The 27,805-nt window shown below is 39.3% G+C and overlaps 1 long non-coding RNA gene and 1 pseudogene across 3 annotated transcripts in view; both read right to left on the reverse strand.

The window, feature by feature from the left end:
- LOC144369935 (uncharacterized) overlaps positions 1–27,805 on the reverse strand; it is a 112,825-nt gene that overhangs the window by 39,522 nt on the left and 45,498 nt on the right. The window lies entirely within an intron of this gene.
- On the reverse strand, positions 26,269–26,888 carry LOC144370190 (ras-related protein Rab-6A pseudogene; annotated as a pseudogene).

Genomic DNA, 27,805 nt, shown 5'->3' on the forward strand with positions numbered 1-27,805 from the left:
ACCGAGGTACTAAAGGCAGGCAGGCTCGTTTCTATTAGTGAACAACCCTGGCAATGAATATAAAGTGCTTTGATGTTGTTGTTTTTTTGGTGTTTTTTTTAAGACATATTCCCTAAACCCACACTCGATGGGTCCCCCCTATCTGGGGCCATCACTTTCCCAGATGTTAATGAGTGCTTCCAGCATTGATCATGGGGAGAGACCCCCACAGCTTTATAATACATGCAGATGACTGGTTTTTAACGAATGAAAAATGCCAAACAAAAGCAGCATCACAGGCCAGTTACTCATGCATAGTAAAGTTCCCAGGGAAAAAAGAAGCAAATAAATAGGGAAAAAATACCTTGGCTGTAACCATTCCTAATAGGCAATGGACAATTGGGAACAGCAGGGGTTTGCAGGGACACGGGAGCAAATAGCAAATACATTTGGAAGATATCAGTGACAGCAAGATCAAGGCAGCACCAAATGGCCCCCTGGGTTTTGTTTCTATTAGGGCCTGGGGCCTGTATTCAGCCCTCTCAGACACAAATGCTCAATGCTAAGCTTTTTTGTTTGTTGGTTGGGTGAGTGGACAGGGGGGAAAAGAAGAGTTAGACATACACACAGCAAAAAAAAAAAAGTAGTTGTAGAAATGGTGGCATTTAAATGGGACTTCTGTGTGTCCCATGTTGAACTAGAAGACACTGATTTGAATTTTGCCTTCCTTGAATACAGGCAGGACTTCCTCTGGCCTAGGCCTTGTATTCTCACACAAATGCAAACTAAGGCTTCTCACAGTATTTCCTAACATGGCCATATACAAAGTCACTATGCTTATCTATGTAGCTATGTGTGGGTAGGGAATAATATGTTAAATGTGCACTTTTTCTGTAACCTTGTTTCAGCATGCCTTCATTTTTAATATACCCAAAGCCTCAAACACCAAGCACCGTCTGGGCCTCTTTCTGCCCTTGTCTGCCAGCCCTGCTCTCTGCTTGGGTAGTGCAGATGGCGTGACCCCAGAAGCACTGGGAGGGCCCTCAACTCCCGTATCCCTCCATAACCCTCACACACCAGCTTAATGATGCTTGGAATCCCTTTGTCAGAGAGCACTATCTTTCTTTTCATACTGAGAAATGAGCCTGAAGTTGTAAACTCTCTGGGGAGAGAAGCCTCTGGTTCTCACATTGTTTGAATGTGTCAGTGGGTGTTTCTCTGCGTCCCTCTAGGAAACCACCATCCTTAGGCTAGTGTCTCTCACCCATTGAACCAAGGTGCCAGCGTGTCAGCAGGAGAGAACTGTTGTCTGGGCAGCAGGGTCTGAAGGCTGCAGAGGGGCTGTGATGCCGGGAAATGCCTTCCAAGCCTCATGTTTTATCTCAAATGTCTTGTGAATGTGAGCCTACCTGGTCATACATCCCATTTGTTTTACCATGAAATGGTATTTGTAGTGAACATTTTGGTTTGCCCAGATGCTCTTTGCAAGACAGAGATGTCCATCATCCAGCTGTCATCACTGTCATCAGTTACTTATGGCTCACAATGGTGATACTCAATGATACTCACTGGGCATGGTCCTTGGTGCAGGGTACTACCATGCCCAAGGCTATGCTCCTTCCTGGGGGAGTGCAGTGAATAACTGGCTAATATGGAAACACAAAAGCCCCCTTGCCTTAACTTGGGATGACTCAAAGGGCCATCTCTATGGGGTCAGCTGAGACTTCCCTTCATTGCCAGCACATTCCAGGCCAGCCACTTCCTCTGCCTGATTGTACCTTCTGGGTTCTTCCAAGAGCACGCCCCACGTCCCAATCAGCTTCCCACATGCCACTATCCACCTCAGATACAGGCTCTCCACCCTAAGCAGCCATAAACCTCAGGATTAGATCTAAAATGGGATTTTGGAGTAGGTGCATCACTTTTTGGCTTGTAGCAAGGACCTCTTGTCTGCGTATCACTGGAGCATGAACTGCCCCTGGCATGCTGTGGCAGGGCAGCTGCACACCAGTGGTGAAGTAGTTTAGGATCCCAGTGAAAGGGGACAGACAGACTGGAGAAATATCTGAGGCTTCAGAAGAATAAGAGCAACTATGAGGTTTATGGAATTGGGTGGTTGCTGCTTGGGTGGTGCAAGCCATTGATCTATTGAGGAGAGATAATGGTGAGCTCACCAATCCCAAGCAAAGAGTCTCATTCACAGCATAAGAGATGCCATGGGCTCCTGCAGCCAGAAGCTGCTGAATGAATCCTGAGAGAAGAGCTTCAGAAAATGTTGATGTGCAGCACAGCAGGCTTTCCACCTCCATGGTAGGGCCCTAGTACATGAGCAGGGACCCCAAGACTGGGAATGGAACCTGGGTAAATGCCACTGAGAATCTTGAACTCTCAGAAGAATTGATCTCAGGGGAATTAATTCCACTAGGAGTTCTTCCAGCATGATGTAGGCTGATAGAGCCATTTTTGGTTTGGGCTTCACCATTTAACTGTTCTAAGCGCTGAACTCATGATGACAGTCCACTGAGGTCCATCAAGCACTGTGCTCCGTGTACTGAGAACTCTGTTGCTCTGACCCAAGTCATTGCCCATCCAAGAGCTCTGAGGAACGCCATCCCTCCTCTGGATACTCATTCCTCATCATGGGATTGGTCAGGTGAGCTAGAAATGAGGACAGGAGGAGAGCAGTCCTGAGTGGCCAGTACCTGCCGCCTGTTTGGTCTTGCTGGAGGTTTGGGGTCTGTTTTCAGGCCACATCTCACCTTCACCTCAAGGCTGTCCCCAGGCTGTCAGTTCACTGCAATCATTTCCAGGGCCAGGATGTGACTTGGAGGTGGAGAAAGAAAAGAATAAAGAAGCAAATCTCCAGATGTTTGAGACAGAGGGCAGACGTGAGTGGATGTGGCAGCTGTGGGGAGCGCACAGAGGCCCTGCTGCCTGCCATTTCTGTGTTCTGCTGGTCATCTTGGCCTACTTACATTTCCTAGTGGCCAGGGCAGTTCGGGGTGGCCATGTGGCTGGTCTTCACCAATGGGATGAGACAGAAGGCATAAGTGCCACTTCTAGGAGAGACACCCTCACACCCACATGATTCACACTCTATTTTCCCTTCATGTGTCTGAAGAGATGAATCCTATGGCCTGGAGATGAAGGAACCACAGGTGGGAGGAGCCAGAGACCCAGAAAACTGCTCCTGACACCACCTCTACTGACCGACTGTGACCTGAACCACAAACAAACTTGGGGTGGCTTGAGCGATTCTCTTCCTTGCTTGTGGGAACAGCAGCCAATCCTGATGAGATGCAAAGCTAGAGAAGAAAGAAGGGGAGCTAGTGTGTTTAGGGGGCTGACATAAAAGAATAAAGAACTGAATATTTTCCTGTAAGAACAATGGGCTGCTGAAGGCTGGTGAGCAATAGGGGGACCTGGCGTTCCTTCAGAACCACACCCTGGCCTGTAGGAGGGAGGAAAAGGAGCCAGGCTGGTGGCTAGAGATGCTGGAATAGTAAGAAGCCACCATAGTCATGCAGGGGGAGGCCAAGGTCAAGGCAGGAGAAATTGGAAAGAGAGAGAGCCAAGGGGCTGAGCAGGAGGGGTCTGCAGAATATGGTATCACTTGGGGCATGGAGGAAGAAGGAAAGGCCAGAGGGCCATTCATGTGGTTTGAACATGTTCCCTCAAAATCATGTGTTTGAAACTCCATCCTCAAGGCCATAGTGTTGGGAACTGAGAGGTGATAGGCCCTAAGAGTGAAATGAATGAATCAATAGCATTGCCACGGCATGGGTTAAAACAGGAGTGAGCTCCATGAAAAAGCATGAATCTGTCTCTTGTAATGAAGGCCTATCATTTCATGTTGCCTCCAAATATATTTTCAAATACTAATTGAAATTTCTCATGCCACAAGTAGGCCCCTGATATTTTCCAATTGTACACCACACTCAAATGTCTCAAGTTGATGGCCAGAGACCAGAATTTCAAGGTATCTCTCCTGCAGGAAGAATGTTCTCTCCACTTTTCTGCTTCTTCCTACAAAAGGACCATTCATAAATTTACCCTGGAACTCAAAGTGACAACATTCTATTCCCTAGCATGTAGGGCTTTTCCTGCTTGCACTCCCTAGCCTCCAAATGTGTGGCCTCCAGGTGTTCAGGTGTTATGGGATCTGTAAATACTAAAACTCTTCATGTGGTTGCTATTGAAGTTGTACCCAAAATCCTACCCCTGGCAACAAGGCAGGCAACCCTGCTGGTGCTATATTCTGTATGGGCTGCAGATAGTGGCTGGGGACAGTGGCTAACTGCATTGATAGAAAAACATGAAGAATCTAATTCAAAACAGCCTCATCTTGCTCTCTTGCTTTTCTGCCTTCCACCATGAGATGACACAGCATGAAGGCCCTTACCAGATGCCAGTTCCTCAATATTGAATTCCTAGCCTCCACAATCACAAGCCAAAAGATTTCTGTTTGTTTTAAATTATCTATTCTTAGCCAGGGACCATGATGCACATCTATATTCCCAGGTACTCAGGAGACTAAGACAGGAGGATTAGAAATTTTTGCAACTGACTTGAAATTAAAAAAAAAAGCCTGAGGGTATGTAGCTCAGTGGTCCAGTATCTACCTGATATGTGTGAGGCTCTGGGTTCAATCTCCAACATGAAAAAAGAAAAAAAAGAAGAATCTTTGATCTTTTGTTCAAGCAGCACAAAAGAGACTAGGATAGACTCCAAGAGGGCTGGGGGTCTTGAAGAGGAAAAAGACAATGATTCATGTTTGGAGTATCAGTTTGAACCTGGCCAAGAGCTATGGCACAACGTCCAGCTACTACTGGAAATGTCACCCTGGACCTAAGAGAGGGAGAGCCAGTAGTGATTACAGGATACACAGGTTTCACCAGCCACTGGGTACCCTTAGGGGTAAATACACCCCAAATACTCAACTCCCACATGCAGGCCTGCACCACAATGAAGATTCAACTTCACAATTGAATATTCTCAGAACAGAAATTGGCTAAAAGTGTATTTCATTGGGAAGATGCTTGACAGGGGCTGATGTTTGACATGAGTTTGACTCTCATCAGATGTAGAACCTGACCTGGTTTCAGGATCCACACTTTGCACCAAAGGGGGGCTTTCAGAGCACAGACACACTGCAGTCTGTGATGAGTGCAGAATGTCACGGGCAATTCGAGCACAGAAGACAGGAATGCAATCCTGGTCCCGAGGAGAAGGACAATGAATATTCCAAGAAATGAAAGAGAAGCCATGTATAAATGTCATTAGCACTTTCACAGTGATAAAAGAAAATACTTTTAAAATAAATGAGGTGCTACTCAATAAATGAATCACTTGAAAATGTACTTGTGGGATCACCGAGATAAATTAAAAAACAGATTAAAGTAACATCTCTATATTAACATCGTCATAAAATGGAACGGTAATGGGGGGATCGTGAAAGGTATTATAAAACAATAATCAGAGACGTGTCAATTACTGAAAGGCCACCACCAGTGCACACATCTTTATCTCGGTGCTACTGTCTCTGCAGCACATTTCCCCCAACCAGTTCTATAAGAAGGTCTGTTCAACTCTGACAAACACCCTTAGATTCCATCACAGAGTAACCCTGCCTCAGGAAAGCTATGTATCAAATGGATCACTGTCACCAGAAATAGTGTGTCTAAGGACATGACAGCTAAGTGCTTTCTCTCTGCACTAGAATGCCCTGTTTGACATGGCCCAAACCTTTAGGAGATAACACTGGATTTCTTGGAGTATTAACAACAAAAATTACGAACTTGACCTCAATAGGCTAATTTTTAAACTTTTTAACTCACTTTCCCATCAGATCCCTGTGGGAAGAGACCTGCAAAAATGTGTCTCCATGTGAAGGGTGAGGAGATTCAGGCCAAAGGTCACATGACCTGCTCAAGGTCACACAACCAGGTTCTACATGGGAACCTGGTCCCCGCTCTCCACCCCAATCCTGGCGCACTCTTTCCCTCTGACCTTTGCAGTCCATCTCTCCCACTGCCTCATGAGTTGCCTGCGTCAGTCAAGGCCCCAGACCATCAAATTCACACCACAGATTTCTTTGCCGGCCTCAGCTCTGCCCACAGGGCTAGTTGGCATTTTCTTTAATTGGTCCTAGTAAACACTCATTTCAGGCCATTCTGTGTTTTTCTGGCTACCAGTTCAGCTCCCTGTTCCCCATCCTTCACCTTCACCTTCACCTCAGACTTCTTGAGGGTCTTCCCACCCTCCTTACCTTCCCTCCAGTCCCATCTCCTCTCCTTATGAAGCCTCCACACACCTTTGCTCTTCCCAGATCTACACCATCAGGAGATCCCTCTCACCTGAACTCTCCCTTGGTGACTCCTTCCTTGGATCCCACAAATTTCCCTTGTCATGAAAAACCATTTCTTTCAGCCTTGTTTGTGCCCTTCCCCCAGTTACTTCCCCATTCCTCCACTGCTGTTCATAGGAAAACTTCTATGAATGGCCGCCCTCCACTCTATAAATATTGAAGACTGCCTCTGGATCATTTGAGGAGCTTGTTCAGAATACAGATTCCTAGTGCCCCCTTAAGAATTAGACTTTCCTATCTTTGAGAACAGTGATGCACCCCTGTGATCCCAGACACTCAGGGGACTGAGGCAGGAGGATCATAAATTCAAGGCCATCCTCAGCAACTTGGTGAGGCCCTAAATAACTTAGTGAGACCCTGTCTCAAAAAATGAAAAGGGCTGGGAATGTGGTTCAGTGGTAAAGGACCCCTGGGTTCAATCCCCAATATAAAAAAAAAAAAAGAATAATAAACTGTGGGGGTGTTGGGGTATCTGTATTTCTAAGATGGTCCCAGGAGGTTCAGATGAGAGCTAGGTGTGGAGAGCTTTGACCCATAGACCTTCATAAGACCCTTAACCTCCATGGGGACCTACATCCACTGAATGCTTAGAGAAGAGTGTGAAGCTATGGGAGCTTCAGGAGATTGGATAGAAAAATGGAAATAGATCTTGGAGGACCTGAATGCTGGGTGAGGATCCAGGACATGATGCCTTTCTGGCAGGACAGCCAGGAGAGTATGGAAGAATTCTGTGTTTCTTTTTCTTTCTTGGTTCTTCCCCGGAAGGAGCCCCAGTCTCAGAGTTACACTGCAAAAAAAGAAGCAGCTGGGGCATCTAAAATTCTAAAAATCCAACTTTTTAGGGAGAAGAACAGAGAAATATAACCATGTGGTCTAAAAGGTATTAAAAAAAAACCTCATTCTCTTTTTCTTTGCTTGCCCGTCAGGTTATCCTCCATTGCTGAGAACTCTGCAGTACCACGGGCAGATTGAGTTCTGAGACAGTCTATGTCTGTCTAGCCAGAGGGCTTAGAAAGTGACCAACTGATGAAAGAGAATATTGTGGAGCCCCAGAGAGAAGAGAGCTCAACAAAAGAATGCCAGAACCTTGGGCAAAATGTTGCACAAGTCTTGAGTTCCACAGTGGACTGCACAGGTACAGAAAAGACCTCAAAGGAAGTGAGGACTGAAGTGGATATGTTGCCACCAAGTCTCAGACTCCCCAGAAGCACACATGTGGGGAAGACCCAAGGAAGTATATGACAATCCAGTGGACATTAGAACTTCTCTCATAGAAGGTAAGACAGAACTTGGGGTCTGAACATAACTGATTCAATTATGTACCCAGACAACAAATAAAATCAACATTCCCTGAGGATTTTTTAATACCTCCCAGAGGCACAGTATAAAATGCAGAATTCCAAATTACTTGACATATGAAGGACCAGAAAAATGTAATAAAAATATGATCAATTCTCAAGGGAAAGATCATCAACCATGGCAAGATACATAAACACTTAAACCATGAGACAAAACCTTTTAAGAAGTAATAATAAACAGGCTTTTTAAGGGTTGGAAAGGTAGAAGTTCCCAAAAGAAAAAGAAAAATTATTAAAAAGAAACAAGTGGAAAATTTGGAACTGGAAAATAGAATATTATAATAAACAATTCACTGGATGGGTTCAGTTGCAGAATAGAGAGGAGAGAGGAGAGAACAACTGAACTTGAAGACAGAAACAATAGAAAGTACATAATCTGAAGAACAGAAAGAGAAAAAATATCAATAAAAATGAGCAAAGCCTCAGGGACCTATGGAACAATAGTAAATGTTGACATTTGTGTTATTAGAATGTAATTTAAAAAGAGAAAAGAGCACAAGATTAGAACAGGAAAAAAATTGAAGAAACAATGCTTCAACACTGTCCCAGTTCAATGAAAGACATAAATCTACAGATTCAAGAGGTCAGGGAAACTTCAAACAGGAAAAAAATAAAAAGAAAAGAAAACCACATTCAGATAAACCATAAGCAAATTGCTAAAAACCAGAGACAATGAAACAATTGAAAAGCAGTCAGAGAAAAGCAGCACATGCAGGGGAGCCAGGATTTGAAGAAAAACAGATTTCCACCAGAAGCCATGAGCACAAAAAACATCCTTACAGGACTGAAAAGAAAGAACTGCCAACTCAGTGAAAGCATCCTTCAGGAATGGTGGTGAAAGAAATACCTTCTCAGACAAAGGGAAATTGTTAAAGTGATTTCATTGCCAGCAGACTACCTAAAGGAAATGCTTCTTAAAAAAATGTTTTTCAAGCTGAAGGGAAATTATACTCGAGGGAAACTTGGGACTTGAGGAATGAAGGAAGAGCAATAGAAGGGGAAAATGTTTGGATAAATATAGCAAATGACTGACCTTCCCTTAAGTTATTTAAAATATGTATGATCATTAAGCAAAGGGCATAAGAGTGATTATGGGGTTTTTAACCCATGCACCTCTATTTCACATCACAAGTGTAATGTAAGGTGGGAACCTAGGTGGCTATAAGATTTTTTTGTTTTATTTGATATTTTAAAATATTAATTCTATGTGGACTGAAAAATTAAATATCAATATTGTAATCCCCAAAACAACCACTCAAATGAAAACTACAGAACACTAAAGAAAGAAATTAAAGAAGACCTTACAAGATGAAAAGATCTCCCTTGCTCTTGGATAAGCAGAATTAATATTGTCAAAATGACCATACTACCAAAAGCACTATACAGATTTAATGCAATTCCAATCAAAATTCCAATGACATTCCTCATAGAAATAGAAAAAGCAATCATGAAATTCATCTGGAAAAATAAGAGACCTAGAATAGTCAAAACAATTCTTAACAAGAAGAGTGAAACTGGTGGCATCACTATACCAGACCTTAAACTACACTACAGAGCAATAGTTAAAAAAAAAGCATGATATTGTCACCTAAATAGACTGGTAGAACAATGGTACAGAGACTAACCCATATGATTACAGTTATCTTATATTAGGCAAAAGTGCCATAAACATACATTGGAGAAAAGATAGTCTCTTCAACAAATGATACTAGGACAACTGGAAATCCATATGCAACAAAATGAAATTAAACCCCTATCTCTCACAATGCACAAAACTCAACTCAAAATGGATCAAGGAACTAGGAATTAAACCAGAGACCCTGTGTCTAATAGAAGAAAAAGTAGACCTCAGTCTCCATCATATCAGATTAGGCCACAAATTCCTTAATAAGAATCCTATAGTGCAAAAATTGAAATTAAGAATTAATAAATGGAATGGATTCAAACTGAAAAGCTTCTTCTCAGCAAAAGAAACAATTTGTGAAGTGAATAGAGAGCCTACATAATGGGAACAAATTTTTTTCCACTTGCACATCAGATAGAGCACTAATCTCTAAGGTATATAAAGAACTCAAAAAGCTAAACACCAAAATAACAAATAACCCAATCAATAAATAGGCCAAGTACCTGAACAGACACTTCTCAGAAGAGGATATACAATCAATCAACAAATATATGAAAAAATGTTCAACATCTCTAGCAATTAGAGAAATGCAAATAAAAATTACTCTAAGATTTCATCTCACTCCAGTAAGAATGGCAGCTATTAAGAATACAAACAATGAGTGTTGGTGAGGATGTGGGGGAAAAGGCACACTCATACATTGCTGGTGGGACTGCAAATTGGTGCAGCCAATATGGAAAGCAGTATGGAGATTCCTTGGAAAATTAGAAATGGAACCAACATTTGATCAAGCTATCCCACTCCTTGGTCTATACCCAAAGGACTTAAAAACAGCATACTACAGGGACACAGCCACATCAATATTTATTGCAGCACAATTCACAATAGCTAAACTATAGAACCAACCTAGATGGCCTTCAGTAGATGAATGGATAAAGAAAATGTAGTATTTATACACAACAGAATATAACTCAGCAAAAAAAGAGAATAAAATCATGACATTTTCAGGTAAATGGAAGGAGTTGGAGAATATAATGCTAAGTGAAGTTAGCCAACCCCCCAAAACCAAATGCCAAATGTTTTCTCTGAAATAAGGAGGCTGATTCATAGTGGGGTTGGGAGGGGAAGCATGGAAGGTTTAGATGAATTCTAGATAAGACAAAGGGGAGGGAGGGAAGGGAGGGGCAAGGGGTGTAAAAGAGATGGTGGAATGAGATGGACATAATTTCCCTAAGTACATGTAGTAAGACACAAATGGTGTGAATATACTTAGTATACAAGCAGAGATATTAAAAAAAAATATGCTCTGTATGTGTAATATGAATTGTAACAAAAGTTAACTCAAAATGGATCAAGGAGCTTGATATCAAATCAGAGACACGGCGTCTGATAGAAGAAAAAGTTGGCTATGATCTACATACTGTGGGGTCGGGCTCCAAATTCCTCAATAGGACACCCATAGCACAAGAGTTAACATCTAGAATCAACAAATGGGACTTACTTAAACTAAAAAGTTTTTTCTCAGCAAAAGAAACAATAAGAGAGGTAAACAGGGAGCCTACATCCTGGGAACAAATCTTTACTCCTCACACTTCAGATAGAGCCCTAATATCCAGAGTATTCAAAGAACTAAAAAAATTAGACAATAAGATAACAAATAACCCAATCAACAAATGGGCCAAGGACCTGAACAGACACTTCTCAGAGGAGGACATACAATCAATCAACAAGTACATGAAAAAATGCTCATCATCGCTAGCAGTCAGAGAAATGCAAATCAAAACCACCCTAAGATACCATCTCACTCCAGTAAGATTGACAGCCATTATGAAGTCAAACAACAACAAGTGCTGGCGAGGATGTGGGGAAAAGGGTACACTTGTACATTGTTGGTGGGACTGCAAATTGGTGCAGCCAATTTGGAAAGCAGTATGGAGATTTCTTGGAAAGCTGGGAATGGAACCACCATTTGACCCAGCTATCCCCCTTCTCGGTCTATTCCCTAAAGACCTAAAAAGAGCATGCTACAGGAACACTGCTACATCGATGTTTATAGCAGCACAATTCATGATAGCAAGATTGTGGAACCAACCTAGATGCCCTTCAATAGATGAATGGATAAAAAGTATGTGGCATTTATACACAATGGAATATTACTCTGCGTTAAAAAATGACAAAATCATAGAATTTGCAGGGAAATGGATGGCATTAGAGCAGATTATGCTAAGTGAAGCCAGCCAAACCCTAAAAAACAAATGCCAAATGTCTTCTTTGATATAAGGGGAGTAACTAAGGACAGAGTAGGGACGAAGAGCATGAGAAGAAGATTAACATTAAACAGGGATGAGAGGTGGGAGGGAAAGGGAGAGAGAAGGGAAATTGCATGGAAATGGAAGGTGATTCTCAGGGTTATACAAAATTACATACAAGAGGAAGTGAGGGATAAGGGAAGAATAATACAAGTGGAAGAAATGATTTACAGTAGAGGGGGTAGAGAGAGAAAAGGGGAGGGGAGGGGGACAGTAGAGTATAGGAAAGGCAGCAGAATGCAATAGACACTAGAATGGCAATATGTAAATCAATAGAAGTGTAACTGATGTGATTCAGCAATCTGTATACGGGGTAAAAATGGGAGTTCATAACCCATTTGAATCAAACTGTGAAATATGATATATCAAGAACTATGTAATGCATTCGTCTATTGAAGAGCACAAATAGTTGATCATCAAGAAGTCTGAAAATTGTTGAAACATTTCAAGTATCACTCATGTTTTTTCAAAGAGAAAACAAACTGGTCTTTAAATGCACAAAGAAAAAAATAGCCTTTCTCTTCATGGTGTGCAGTAAGTGAAATGTTTTGTATTTTAACTTTCACTAGCATAGCAGAACCACCCTATCTATAGCATCAATAAAGAGCTACAGCTAAGCATATCACCTACACTAGGTTTAGAAAAAGACCATAAAGAGTCTTTATATTTTTCTTCATTTGCTCAATTAATGCAACACATTTTTGCAACTTCCAAGCACACCTCATATTTATATTTCAGTCTTGGAGAAAGTACACAATACTTCAATGAAAATCTCATAATGTGTTTTAGACAAGTTATAGAAGATAATGATAAACATTAATAATCAACACTGATGCCATACAATGTACATACAAAATTATTTATATCAACTGTGATGAATCCCATATTCAAAATATTTAATGTTTAAAAATGATTTTACAGGTACATTTCTAGTAGATCACAATTTATCAAGCAGTCAGAATTTATTCCATTACAATGCAAAAAGTTTAGGCAAAGAAATTGATTTAACCTATGTTTGGCAGCCCATCAGTTGTGAGAGCAAATACACTACTTGAGTAAGTAATCTAACTTAGTTTTCATATTTAAATTTTATGTTAATCTTAATATCAATTTTGCATGTAGGAGGTTTTTGTAATATAAAGAAATACTGATGAAAACATGTTAAATAGGATGTTTTTATTTCATGCTAAGTGAAGCAATGAACTATGATCTAAAATAGTCAAAAACTACACAATTTTTTTTAAAAAAAGACCAGATTTAAACTCCCTAAGCAAGTGTTCCCTATATGTAATATTTTCTCTTGGTGTATATGTACTTAACAATAAATATTAATTCTTTTATAAGGAAAACTAAGTTAGGCAAACTTAAATATATATATAGATTGATGTGAGTCAAAATAGTTTAGCCTCCCATCAGGTCTTCTAACATATTTTTTCATTCTACCTATGTGTACCACCAATGATCAATATTTTACATTGTAAAACCTGTGGTATTTTCTGGATTCTATCTTCTAAATCAGTTCACTCATATCATTAGGTCAAAGAGGTAAATAATTAAAAGGAAGAAAGTGATTCACTGAAAATATTTTATATTAAGTTGTATATTGGCTTGTGGCTAGTATGAATTAATAAAATATGGGCAAATATTCAACCATCCCTAAAAACTGACAAATCAGCTGCAATTGGAGCTGTGATTGGAATCTTTTGAACAGTATGAATACTAGAAACATTTATAACCTTTATGAATTGGAATCTGCTGATTTTAATGAAGTTTGTTTATGATAAAGTTGCTTCTGGTAAATCTTGGTGATTTCTCACCAGCCATGATTCATAAAGTCCTCAAGCATTTGCTATTTTCTCAAATAATGTGAGACAGCTCAACTAACTTGTTCACCTCCATTAACCTGTCACCTCTTTTAATTTATGCTTTTGAAAAAACAGCTTTTAAAAATCAGATATAGCTGGGTATTTTTCCAAATATAGTCTAAATTTTTACTTCATAAAAAAGTGCTTAACACCTATAACAGATAAAATAATTTATAGCATCAAAAAGGAATGTAAAAAATAATCTGAAAATGATTCTGAAATATCCTCATTTTTTCAGTGCTTCCCAGGGAATCATTTCTTTTGGACTGAAAGCATAAACACACTTCCTCAGCAGCTGAAAGCCTTTCAAAGAACCTGACAGATGTCACTGTGTTTCTGAATCTAACATAAAAGAAAAACTAAGTTAATAATGGCAACTCATCAGACTTTTACAACACAATTAACCTAAAGCAGGAAAAAAATCCTGCGTCTTTCTTACTGGAAAATATTTTAAAGTTAACATTTACAGTTAAAATATATATTCATTTTTTTTACTCTAAAGATTTTCTTGCATGAGCTCTGTAATGTTTTGAACAATCAATAAAAAAAGATTTTCTTGCACTAATTTTGTTTTTTAAAAATGTCCAGCTTTCCTTGACTCCTTCCTCCACCAAAAGAAAAGGATTGTGAATACTACTTTAAAAGAATGTTTTGTTTTATCTCCTAAAATTTGTTTTTAAAACTACATTTTATGAAATTAACAAGATTTTGGAAAATTCTAAAAAAAATTGGATAGACTTCTCAATGCATTTCAGTATTTTTTACTTAAGATACATTTCTAAAATAATAACAAATAGAATATTTTTCCATCCTCTCAGATAAATAACTGCTCAAAGTATAATCTGCAACAATTTGAACTTATACTTCAGAACTCAAATGACAGAAGTGAAAAGATGCAACATCAAACTTATTAATATTGACATACAACTACAGTATAAAAGTCTTGATTGAAAGATTCATTTTCTGACCAATATGTTAATTCCAAATGTTTCAAATTCATCAAAAATACCATAGAAGACAATTCCATATACAACCCATCACCACCATCAATCATCAGATTTTAAGCTATTACACAAAAGAAATCAGGTTTTAGATAAGTAGAATTTTTTAAAATCCCATGTTAAACATTAAAGTTTCCTGATGCAACGTGTTAGCTATACCTTTATGCTATCACATCAGTAATTACTTAAGCATTAATCACTTCAAGTGAACATAAAATAAACTCTAACAAAAAACAAAACACAGGTAAAATGTGGGCATGCCAATTTCTTTAATGTTAGAAGCATGAGAATTTTCTAATCTTGTAGGTTTGGGGACATTGCTATTTAGGGGTTTCCCTGTTTTGTCACAAGATAGGTTCATGAATTAAATCCCATCTTTTTTTTTTTTTTTTTTTTTTTTTTTTTTTTAATTTTTTTATTGTTGGTCTTTCAAAACATTACATCTTTCTTAATATATCATGTTTCACAATTTGATTCAGAATGGTTATGAACTTCCATGATTACCCCGTATACAGATTGCTGAATCACATCGGTTACATCCGTTACATTTCCATTGATTTACACATTGCCATTCTAGTGTCTGATGAGTTCTGCTCTCTAACCTATCATCTACTATCCCCCCACCCCTCCCCTCCCCTCCCCTCTTCTCTCTCGACCACCTCTACTGTAAAACATTTATTCCACTTGTGTACTTCTTCCTTACCCCTTACTTCCTCTTGTATGTAATTTTATAAAACCCTGAGGATCACCTTCCCTTTCCCTGCAGATTCCCTTCTCTCTCCATTTCCCTCCCCCCTCTCTTCCCTATTTAATGTTAATCTTCTTCTCCTGCTCTTCGTCCCTACTCTGTCCTTAGTTACTCCCCTTATATCAAAGAAGTCATTAGGCATTTATTTTTTAAGGATTGGCTAGCTTCACTTAGCATAATCTGCTCTAATGCCATCCATTTCCCTCCAAATTCTATGATTTTGTCGTTTCTTAATGCAGAGTAATACTCCATTGTGTATAAATGCCACATTTTTTTTATCCATTCATCTATTGAAGGGCATCTAGGTTGGTTCCACAATCTTGCTATCGTGAATTGTGCTGCTATGAACATCGATGCAGCAGTGTCCCTGTAGCATGCTCTTTTTAAGTCTTTAGGGAATAGACCGAGAAGGGGAATAGCTGGGTCAAATGGTGGTTCCATCATGGCGGCCGGCGAGGAAGCAGCAATTCCAATGTCTCCACTTTAACGGGACCAGAACGACCCACTGCAACAGCCCCAACCTACCTACGGAGGAACTTCTAACAAAATTCCCTTAAGAGGAGAGCAGCTGAGAACTGGTAGGTTTATTGGAAGTGACAGTTTGTCCCAGAGAAGTGGATCTTGGCTGGCCACGCGGGCACAGAGGTACAGTACTGCAGCCATCAGCCGCTCCTGCAAGCTGCTCTCACAGGAAGCCTATCTCTGGCTCAGCGAGCGGCTGCCCCACCCACCTGCCTGGCTCTAGACCACACAGCAAGCGGCTAGCACTTGGCGGCTGGTCGCTCTGCCCGAACCGGCAGGCATTCTTCACCATCCGGGCTCGCACGGGGGCCCATCTCTTGCTCAGCGAGAGGCTGCTCCACCCACCTGCCTGGCTCTTGACCACGCGGCCGCAGCTTCCTGGCTCGCCAGGCGGCTCCACTGCGGGTGCAGGAGTTTAGTTCTGCAACCAGCACCCGCTTCTGCAAGGGTCTGGCACCTGGAGCTGCACGGCCCAAACCGGCAGGTGCCCTTCACCATCTGGGCTATCACAGGAGGCCCATCTCTCCCTCAGCGAGCTGCTGTTCCATATGCCTGGCTCTTAACCACGCGGCCGCAGTTACCCGGCTCCACAGGCGGATCCACGGCGGGTGCAGGTGTTTAGACCCGTAGCCAGCACCCGCTACAGCAAGCGGCCAGCACCCGGCGGCTGGTCGCTCTGCCCGACCTGGCAGGCATTCTTCACCATCCGGACTCGCAAGGGAGGCCCATCTCTCGCTCAGCGAGAGGCTGATCCACCCACCTGCCTGGCTCTTGACCACGTGGCCGCAGCTTCCTGGCTCCTCAGGTGGCTCCACGGCGGGGGCAGGAGTTTAGTTCTGCAGCCAGCACCCGCTTCTGCAAGGGGCTGGCACCTGGAGCTGCGCGGCCCAAACCGGCAGGTGCCCTTCACCATCTGGGCTACCACAGGAGGCCCATCTCTCCCTCAGTGAGCTGCTGCTCCACACGCCTGGCTATTAACCACTCGGCCACAGTTACCCGGCTCCACAGGCGGCTCCACGGCGGGTGCAAGAGTTTAGTCCCGCAGCCAGCACCCACTTTGGCTATCTGCTGGCACCTGGAGCTGCGCGGCCCGCCCCGCCCAACGGGCAGGTGCCCTCCACCATCCGGGCTCTCACGGGAGGTCCATCTCTCGCTCTGCGAACGGCTGCCCCACCCACCCGGCTCTTAACCACGCGGCAGTATGAAAAGACAAGGAAAGAAAGGACCACAAGCAATGCAGGTCAACTCAACTTTAGAAGAGGCAATAGCTGCAACAGAGGGAATATCAGAGAAAGAGTTCAGGATATATATGCTTCAGATGATCTGGAGTCTCAAGGAAGATATGAGACAGCAAAATCAGACAATGAAAGATCACATTGACAAACAAATCCAGGAAGTAAAAGATCAATTTCACAGGGAGATAGAGGTAATAAAAAACAAACAAATTGAAATCCTAGAAATGCAGGAAGCAATAAACCAACTTAAAAACTCAATTGAGAATACTACCAGCAGAGTAGATCACTTAGAAGATAGAACATCAGACAATGAAGACAAAGTTTTTCAACTGGAAAAGAACATAGACAGCTCAGCAAGACTGCTAAGAAACCATGAGCAGAACATCCAAGAATTATGGGACAATATCAAAAGACCAAATTTAAGGGTCATTGGGATACAGGAAGGCACAGAGCTCCAAACCAAAGGAATAGATAATCTATTCAATGAAATAATACGAGAAAACTTCCCAGACTTGAGGAATGAGACAGAATCCCAAATCCTAGAAGCCTACAGGACGCCGAATGTGCAAAACCATAAGAGATCCACACCTAGACATATTATAATGAAGATGTCCAATATACAGAATAAGGAAAGAATTTTAAAAGCTACAAGAGAAAGGAAGCAGATTACATTTAGGGGTAAACCAATTAGGATAACAGCAGATCTCTCAACACAGACGCTGAAAGCTAGAAGATCCTGGAATAACATATTTCAAACACTGAAAGAAAATGGGTTCCAACCAAGAATCGTGTACCCGGCGAAATTAAGCTTCAGGATGGAAGATGAAATTAAAACCTTCCACGATAAACAAAAGTTAAAAGAATTCGCAGCTAGAAAACCTTCTCTTCAAAAAATCCTTGGCAAAACATTACAGGAAGAGGAAGTGGAAAATAATGTTGAAAACCAACATTGGGAAGTAGGACAGTAAATGGGGGAAAGTAATCAAAGAGGAAAACAAACCAGGTTTAGTATCATCAATAAACAAATATGGCTGGAAGAACAAACCATATCTCAATAATAACCCTAAATGTTAATGGCTTAAACTCACCAATTAAGAGACACAGGCTAGTTGAATGGATCACAAAACAAAACCCAACAATATGCTGCCTGCAGGAGACGCATTTGATAGGAAAAGATATACATAGACTGAAGGTGAAAGGTTGGGAAAAATCATACCACTCATATGGACTGCGGAAACAGGCAGGAGTATCCATACTCATATCTAATAAAATAGATTTCAAGCCAAAGTTAATCAAAAGGGATAAAGAGGGACACTACATACTGCTCAAGGGAACCATACACCAACAAGACATAACAATCATAAATATATATGCCCCAAATAATGGTGCAGCTATGTTCATCAAGCAAACCCTTCTCAAGTTCAAGAGTCTAATAGACCACCATACAATAATCATGGGAGACTTTAACACACCTCTCTCACCACTGGACAGATCTTCCAAACAAAAGTTAAACAAGGAAACTATAGAACTCAACAACACAATTAACAACCTAGACTTAATTGACATATATAGAATATACCATCCAACATCAAGTAGTTACACTTTTTTCTCAGCAGCACATGGATCCTTCACAAAAATAGATCATATATTATGTCACAGGGCAACTCTTAGACAATATAAAGGAGTAGATATAATACCATGCATCTTGTCTGATCATAATGGAATGAAACTGAAAATCAATGATAAAAGAAGGAAGGAAAAATCAGGCATCACTTGGAGAATGAACAATAGGCTACTGAATGATCAATGGGTTTTAGAAGACATTAAGGAGGAAATTAAAAACTTCTTAGAGTTAAACGAAAACAAAGACACAACATATCGGAATCTATGGGACACATTGAAAGCAGTTCTAAGAGGAAAATTTATTGCTTGGAGTTCATTCCTTAAAAAAAGAAAAAACCAACAAATAAATGATCTCATACTTCATCTCAAAATCCTAGAAAAAGAAGAGCAAAACAACAGCAATAGGAGTAGAAGGCAAGAAATAATTAAAATCAGAGCTGAAATTAATGAAATCGAAACAAAAGAAACAATTGAAAAAATAGACAGAACTAAAAGTTGGTTCTTTGAAAAAATAAATAAGATCGACAGACCCTTAGCCATGCTAACGAAGAGAAGAAGAGAGAGAACCCAAATTACTAACATACGGGATGAAAAAGGCAATATCACAACAGACACTTCAGAAATACAGAAGATAATCAGAAATTATTTTGAATCCTTATACTCTAATAAAATAGAAGATAGTGAAGGTACAGATAAATTTCTTAAGTCATATCATATGCCCAGATTGAGTCAGGAGGATATAGACAACCTAAACAGACCAATAACAATAGAGGAAATAGAAGAAACCATCAAAAGACTACCAACTAAGAAAAGCCCAGGACCGGATGGGTATACAGCAGAGTTTTACAAAACCTTTAAAGAGGAACTAACACCAATACTTTTCAAGCTATTTCAGGAAATAGAAAAAGAGGGAGAACTTCCAAATACATTCTACGAGGCCAACATCACACTAATCCCTAAACCAGACAAAGACACCTCCAAGAAAGAAAACTACAGACCAATATCTCTAATGAACCTAGATGCAAAAATCCTCAATAAAATTCTGGCGAACCGGATTCAAAAACATATCAAAAAAATTATACACCATGATCAAGTAGGATTCATCCCTGGGATGCAAGGCTGGTTCAATATAAGGAAATCAATAAATGTTATTCACCACATCAATAGACTTAAAAATAAGAACCACATGATCATCTCAATAGATGCAGAAAAAGCATTCGACAAAGTACAGCATCCCTTTATGATCAAAACTCTAGAAAAATTAGGGATAACAGGATCATACCTCAACATTGTAAAATCCCATCTTGATATGATACCTACCTCAGGGTCTATCATATAATAACCCAATAGGAGGCATTTTGGTGAAATCAAGGCAGCAGAGAGAGGTTGTTTCTTCCTCCATGCCTATGCTCACTTTTCCGATGAAAATATAAAAGAAATTTTTAATTTATAAAACTAAGATATGAATCATTAAAAATAAATAAAATATTAAAATTACAAACAGTATTCTTAAATGGTTCCACTTGATGTTTGCATGATAGAGCCTGTGTGTGCCAGGCAGAGTGCCCAACATAACAGATATACAACAACTTTATGATCAATGGATGTAGGGTGTGTGTGACTTGTTTAATAAGTGACTGCTGAACTGAACTGAGCAAGGGAAATACTTAGCTCAGACAAGAAAGGGAAATGTCAGTAATTAGTTTTCTAAGTCAAAATAGTATTGTTAATGCTAGAAAGTAAAAAATGCACTTCATTGTTTTTTCACCAGCTAGACCAGTGAATAATACACAATAAAATAATATCTCCTAAAACTAGTCATTTATACAGACTGGAAATTGAAAAAGATGAAAGTGTACTGTTTGGATTATTAGGTCTCATTGAATTATGGCTGCAACCTGTGATGATTAAAGACTAAACCACAAAATCCAATTTTGACAATAACTGCTCCATTAGATGGAACAAGAAAACAAAATAGCAAATTCCACCAAGCAAGTCACTGCCCATCACCAATACCCAGTATCACAAATGGTATGGCAAGCTGTCAAGAGTAAAGTATGCAAATGTGATGCCCCAGCGTCTAATATTAACAAGACTCTTTAACTTTCAATATGTAGGAAAATATATACATTTGATTAAAGCCTATGAATCCTGTTCCAATTACAGCATTATAATTTAGGCTTAAGAAAGTGTCTGAAATGTCTATCTCCCCCACTACCTTGCCTCTTCCTTTCTGCAGGCTGGGAGGGTAAAAACAATAAAGGTATTAACATAATGAACATTATAAAGAAGAAAACAACAACAGAGGAAAAAGTCTATTTGCAATATGGTTTACCATGCATAGGTTGGGGAGGAGGGCAGAATCTCCTGCAGCTGTGTGAGCTAACAGACGCAGATAATTAACTTCTATCTCTGTTGTGTTCTGGGGGACAGTTGAAAGGGCTGGAGACTTTTACTAAAAAGAAAAATGTTGTCTTATAAAGTAGTCTTGGTGTTTTGCTAACATTGGAATTGAATTTTGAAATACAGAAACAATGTATAAGATCTTTGGGCTACTTGGGAATGCAAGAACACAAAAGCCTCAAAGAGCGTTAATCTTAAAGGAAATCTGTTCAGGAGCCACAGAGAAAAGTCAGATGACTAGGGAACTAGACATTAACAGTTTAAAAAAAAAAAGTAAAATAAAAAACAGCAGGTACAAATAAGATTTTGTATTAATCATTACAAGTCAAGATTCATCATTTATAATCCAAAATTTAGAATTAATTGTGCTTTTTTATTGCTTTCATCATCTCAATATTCTACTCAAAAACCTTCTCTACTTATTTGTGTAGATGTATTTTGTAGGATCCACTTTCAAGGGCCCCTTAACCATATCTCTTGCCTTTGTAATGAACCCTATTTTCCATGACAAGCTGTCCCAGATTTGTGCACAAATGAATAACAATACTTACCAAGAACTGCTGTGAACCTATGAAAAAAACTACACAACTTGCAACTCTGTGGAGAAGAATACACAAGAACAACCTGGGGGAGGGAGGTGAAGAAGAAATGGAACTATGAAAATCTTTTAGCCAAGGTTTCCCTTATGAAAATATCTTACGCAGTGGAACTCTCTTTCTTCAACCCTTATCCCACCCCATTATTGGTCTGTACTACAGTCAAAAATTCCAGCAATTACAAGTTCATTTGAGCTGAGCTAAGGAGTAGGCTGTTAAAATTATAGGAAATACAGCTGCCAGAATGAGGTAGCTATCAGTCATTGTCACATTGTCCTGAATGAATTCAATCAAGTCTCTTTAAATAGCAAAGAGCTGTTACCCTGAGGGAGTGGGGAAGGCTGGAGATGAGACCCAACACCCTCAACTCTACTGCTTTTTTCAAGGTAGTTAGCAGCACAGAGGTCTTGGGATATGATAGAGAAACTGAGCTGTAGAACCAAGAAACTTACATGTAAAAAGTGGTGTAGAGAGGGCCATAGACTAAAGACAAAGCTGGACTTCCTCTATCACTTTATCTTCTTGTCCCAAATCCATCACATCTTTTCTGAACCTCTGCTTCTACAGGCCCCAGAGCTCAGACCAGTGCTGTCCTAGGCCACTTTGACTACTTAAGTACATTAATTACAGTATCTTAGGCTGGCTCAGAAATCTCATTATCATGTATATAATCTCTAAAGTCCTAATAATTTGAAAACTTATCCTTAGAACACACACTGTTTATGGGAACTACTTGTAATTTTTAACATATAACTCCTACCCAAACACCCTAGTTAGACTAGTGTCTTCTGTTTTGCAAATGTTACATGTTTTTTATGTCACCAAATATTGAACTCATAAAATATCTCCCTTGCTCAGATTGTGGTTGCCCTTCTTTTCACACAGTTTTAATTTTTCTTCAATTCCAAATCAAGCTCTACCTTTTTGAGGCCTAATTAGATTACTCCAACACTCACCAAATACTCCCTTTTCCCTGAACTCTTACAGCACTTACCACACAATGTTCATAATTATTTATTCTTCAGTGTGTTCACCTTAACTTTCTGAGTATAGACTGTGAGCCAGCAGTCCACAGGCAGAAATCATCCATTCATCTACTTAAGCATTCAATAAGTATATACTTTGTACCAGCAGCTTTCAAGGTTTCATAGCCTAAGGATCATCAAGTAGTCACAGGACCATGAGATGTGCTATAATTGGGGTATTCTCAAGGTGACATAAATGCCGGTGGATGGCTCTAACTGGACTAGGGTAGTACAGGATTGGGGAAAGTTTCAAAAGATGTCACCTGAGTTGAATATATGAGACTAAGCAAAGTGTATCAAGAAGTTGTTAGCTCTCTGAATTTGGATGGGATGAAGCAAGTAGTTAGGGTAAAATTGCAACTGTGACTACATAAGGTCTTAAACTAAGGCAGTGGGATTGGGGGACATTCAAAAATATTTTTAGGAGGTAGACTGTACAGGACTAATAGACCAAAAATAATGATAATGGCTATCATTTATTTATTACTTACTAAGTTCAAATCAATATTAAAAGCACTTTGTCAAGGCTGGGGTGTAGCTCAGTGGTGAAGCATTTACCTCTTATACACCAGGCCTTGGATCTGATTCCCAGCACCATAATAGAAAAATGCTTTATCCACTTAATTATTTGACTTAATCCTTACTGCAAATTTGTAATGTAGATAATAATAGTATTCTCATTTTACAAGTTGGAAAACTAAGATAGTAAAAGCAAGTGATGTTACTAACTTTACATGACATATAACTAATGGAACTGAAATTTAAACCAAGGCAATTGAGCTTCAGAGCCTGCATTCTTAAGTGCTTTAGCATACTATCATCAAGGACAGAAAACCCAGATAACTGTCAGGTTACTGAGAGAGAAAAAGTACAGACAGAAAGTAATACAGTGCATAGAACTTAAATACACTGCTTGTGCATTTGTTAATTACTGCAGCTCCTCATCTCTATCTTTGAAGGCAAATTGTTCTCTAAAATAGTGTCCCATCAAAACCCCTTCTACCAACCAACAATGCCTAAACTAAGTTGCTATTTTTGGCTTTAGTTCATTTCTCTCTCTCTCTCTCTCTCTCTCTCTCTCTCTCTCTCTCTCTCTCTCTCTCTCTCTCTCTTCATTTTCTTGAATGGTACTGGTAACCAAACAGGTTCCTGATCTTGATCTCAGTCTGTCTGAGCACTTGGCACATTTAGCCTCTGCCTAAAATTATCTATGAATATGGTTTATCATCTTTATTAGATGAAATTCCTGATGGCAAGAAACAAATTTTGTTCAACTTTGATATGAACAACAATTAGTATTCAATATTTTCTCATTAAAAATTAATTGGCTTGAACATAAAATACAGTATTTCTTGAAGTTTCTACTGTTTTCACTCATCTCTTAATTGTCTTCATTTGTCATCTGTACTTTTATTATTTCTTTCTTTTATATTAATCCTTTTAAACTTAAAATTTATCTTAAAAAAATTTATATTTCTAAAAGTAGAAAATTAATATAATTTACCATAAAAAGAAAACTATGAAATAGATATGTAATTCCTAAATCAAGTAATGCTTATGCATACCCTAACATCATTCTATTTATTAAACATACCACACTACAGAATAGATAGATCTTTGCATTTTTTTAATTTAGGTAAAATTCTCATGACATAAAATTTATGGTTTTAAAATGAATAATTCAAATTCAGGGCATCTAGTGCATTCAGAATGTTATGGAATCATGCCTTCTATCTTTTTTTTTTTGCTTTTAGCAATAACATTCTATTATAAAAGCACTTTGCAACTCCATCTCATCTTTGAGTATAAGTTACAGGTATGTGGGCTAATGATCACCTGAAAACATCCAAGTTCTCTCTGAATATTACAAGGTGACAATAAATGAGAAGTGAAGGAGGAAGAAGAATAGTGGGGAGCAAGGTTTTCTGTGTTAAGGGTTTTGTAGCAATGAGGAGACAAGGAAGTATGAAGTTATTTTGTTGTCTTTTCTTCTTTATACTGTGTTAAGTAATGCTTACAACATAAATTCAGCAGGCATTTCATGAGCTTTAGCTCAGAAATTTTCTCGTGCAAACAATGTATTTACATATCTGTTTATTAACTTACACAGCAATCTCACAGTAACTAGTAAAGATTAAAAGGGTGCACTCCTAGTATATTTGTTTGCAGTGTTTTAAGAAAAATGCATATTGCCATGGTGATGAAGCTCTAAATGACTCACCAAAATATCTAAAAATTCAACTCTAAAAAAAAGTCAAAGAAATAAATATTACCAAAGCAAAAAAGATTAATTGTAGCTTATATATAAAACTAAATCACTAGTTAATTAACCAAACAATACAGATCTAATAAAAAGCAAAACCAGCTTGAAAGACCCAACATTGTTAAAAAAAACACTAAAATATAAAGCATAAATCTGCATAATATTTACTTTTATTTTCATTCTCTCCTTTCCCTTTTCAATGTTCTTATCTACCTCTAGGAGTTTACAAAAAATTATTTCCATTTTGATTTTGACTTAAAATGTTCAGAGTAGGGTATTTGTTATTCTGTGAGGGTTTTGTGGGTAAGCTTTAGATATCATTATCTCTATTTGTCATAGTTTTGATCAAGTCATCAAATTTAAATACTTCCACTGTTTCTTAAAGGAATTTGATTTTCACAATGCCTTGCCTGCATAGCATTTTTTAAAAGAAATAAAATACAAGCAAAATCTGTTGCTTAAAAGGGTGGTGGTATAGTTTTTTGTTTTAAAACAAACAATAGCTATATCAACAATTTTAAAAACTTGGGAGAAAGAGTTAATTGGAACTGATTTTATGATGATAATTAAACATTAAAAACCTGTTCTGAAGCACTAGGTTATTTTTTTTCTCCCAGAGTCTAATAAAGTACATGTGAAAAAGTCATTTGTCTTGGTCAGAAATAAATTTTATGCTCATCTACTTATAAGTACTCAGTATGTTCATTAGGATTAATTTTGAGTATATACCAGAACCTTTTCCTCATTTAAGCATTGTTCACCATGTTTTGACCTCAAAGAAGGTCTAAGTAATTTATATCAGTGTTCAAGAATAATTTTGGACATCTTTGCCTAAAGCAAGTGGCTATCTGTAAAATTGAAGGATAATTCCAATGGGTTTGCTGCATTGCCACCACCTGTTTGTTTTGTGAGAGGATGAAAATAGGGAATGCAGATAACAGAAAGGTAAGAAAAGCAGGGAAAGATCAAGTAGGTAGGGTAAATGCTGCTGAGAACATATTGCTCCTTAACCAAGCCATGCTCATATTGTTGAGATTTCCATCATTTTAAAGTACATTATCTTAACATAAAAAAAGAAAAAATGTAAAGAAAATGTATCTGATATTTAAGGTTATCACTGGAATATGCTGGAATCTTTTGTTTCTTTGTAAAATATAAACAATGAAGACACTGACTTTTTTGTGCATGTGAAGCTAATGGATCATGTCCACGATATAGGCAGCAATGATGAATTGCAATACGTTATTACTAAAGGGAAAAGGTTCAAGACAATATTCACACTGCAATCAATGAGAGTAAAGAAGCTAAAGCAGCGAGCTTCTGGAGAAGGGTTGAAGATGCCATGAGAGATTAGCAGGAACAGCTTCCTTCACTGACTGGATGCTCCTGAGGCTTTTCCAGTTTAATATCAATCATATCTTCTCTGCTTCTGTCTTGTGTGCTTTCCAACCCAGGCAAAGCCACTGCTACACGTCAGAAGAGCTGCTTTACATTGTATCCTGCTTTTGCTCTGGTTTCAATGAACATAATATTCAGCTCTTTGGCTTTCCTCTCTCCTTCCTCAATTGGAACTTGCCTCTTGTCAGCAAGATCTGTTTTATTTCCTACTAGCATGGTGATAACATCACTTCCTCTTTCTGTTCTGACATCAGCAATCTATTTTGTATTTGCTGGAATGAGTTAACTTTTGTCATATCATAAACAACAACTGCCACAGTGGAGTCACGAATGTAGCTAGGAATTAAGCTCCTGAACCGCTCTTGACCTGTTGTGTCCCATAACTGCAATCATACTGTTGGATCCTCCAAGTACATGATTTTTGATAAAAAGTCAATGCCAATTGTTGCCTGATAAGTGTTGTCAAAACTGTCATTCATGAATCTGGTGATCAGGGACGTTTTTCCAACGCTCTGCTCTCCTAGGAACACCAGCTTGAATTTCCTTAGCAGATTCCCGAAGTCTCCACCCACGGACACGATGGAGCCTGAGGAGCTGCCACCTCCTCAGCCCAAAGACCTCCCAGATCCACGTTGCTCCAGCCAGCTGATGAAGAAGGCGAGCAGAAGGGCGGGCCCCTGCAGGGCCGGGCAAAGTTGCAAGGCTGGAGGTCAGCAGGATCTCCACAGCACACAGCCGCCTTCCCGCAGAGTAGCCTAGCACCCAGTGAGGCCAGCCTCAGCAAAGGGAAGGAGGGCGGTGTTGGAGGCTGCCAGGGGTTTCCAAGGGGCTCCAGAGGCTAGCACATTCTCTTTCCCTCAGAACCCAGCCCAGAGACTAGGGTGGGAGAGGCTGAGGGTGGCAGGGCTGGAACCACAGATGCATCTGGAACCTTTCACATGCAGCGCCCTGACTCCCACAGCTGCAGCTGCAGCAGCCCAACCTGCCCATGCCTTCTATCTTGTTACAAAAAATTTTCACCACCCCAAGAGGAAACTGATCCCCATTCTCCCCTGTCTACCCTTTGGCTATTGTGAATAGTGCTACCCTGTACATAGTTCTACATAGGTGTAGATTTGTTTCATTATCAATTTTCAATTCTTTTGGTATGTAACTAGGAGTGGAATATCCAGATTATATGATTAATTCTATGTTGAAATTTTTGAGGAACCTTTATTATATACTTTTTGTGTGCAGCATTTTTTGTGTGTTTGTTTCAAAATAACACTTGTGGTTAAAAAGAATCACACCTGAATGCATGTCCCTAAACTTATGGCATACAAGGTAATAGGTTCATTCTCAATATGCTTATGAAAAAAACAAACTTCAAATATATTTTTATCATATTTGTGGGATAATAGTTTTCTTTACAGCTGGTCACTCTATAAAGTAGTAGATGATCCAAGCAATTACTAAATTTGGTCTCAATATCTAAAGATACATAATTGAT

This window comes from Ictidomys tridecemlineatus, chromosome 13 (assembly GCF_052094955.1).
Source record: "Ictidomys tridecemlineatus isolate mIctTri1 chromosome 13, mIctTri1.hap1, whole genome shotgun sequence".
Lineage (NCBI taxonomy): Eukaryota > Metazoa > Chordata > Mammalia > Rodentia > Sciuridae > Ictidomys > Ictidomys tridecemlineatus.